This window comes from Etheostoma cragini, chromosome 8, assembly GCF_013103735.1.
Source record: "Etheostoma cragini isolate CJK2018 chromosome 8, CSU_Ecrag_1.0, whole genome shotgun sequence".
NCBI classification, from domain to species: Eukaryota; Metazoa; Chordata; class Actinopteri; order Perciformes; family Percidae; genus Etheostoma; species Etheostoma cragini.
In genome coordinates this window covers 21,839,488-21,839,688 of record NC_048414.1, presented here as the reverse complement: position 1 = coordinate 21,839,688, position 201 = coordinate 21,839,488, and the positions used below count along the sequence as shown (strand labels likewise).

The window sequence follows — 201 nt, the reverse complement described above, 5'->3', positions numbered from 1 at the left end:
GATCCACCATAGCAGCTTGTTCCTTGAACTCCTCCTGTGCTCTGACAGCATCATCAAGGTGCAGTTGTGCATCCTAGTAAAACAATATCAAGAAGATATTCAAATGAATGCCATAATGTAACAGCACTGATCTTAGTCAATGCTACTGCTCGGCGCCTAACAATACCTTCAGTGTGGCCTGCACATTCCTCAGCTGCTTCT

At 44.8% G+C, this 201-nt stretch overlaps 2 protein-coding genes and 1 long non-coding RNA gene across 4 annotated transcripts in view; 2 read left to right on the top strand and 1 right to left on the bottom strand.

The window, feature by feature from the left end:
- Positions 1-201, top strand: part of LOC117948493 (myosin heavy chain, fast skeletal muscle-like) — an 84,764-nt gene that overhangs the window by 50,123 nt on the left and 34,440 nt on the right. The gene's annotated exons all lie outside the window — the stretch shown is intronic.
- Positions 1-201, bottom strand: part of LOC117948521 — a 15,682-nt gene that overhangs the window by 355 nt on the left and 15,126 nt on the right. The window lies entirely within an intron of this gene.
- The window catches only part of LOC117948494 (myosin heavy chain, fast skeletal muscle-like), a 58,031-nt gene that overhangs the window by 49,819 nt on the left and 8,011 nt on the right, over positions 1-201 (top strand). The window lies entirely within an intron of this gene.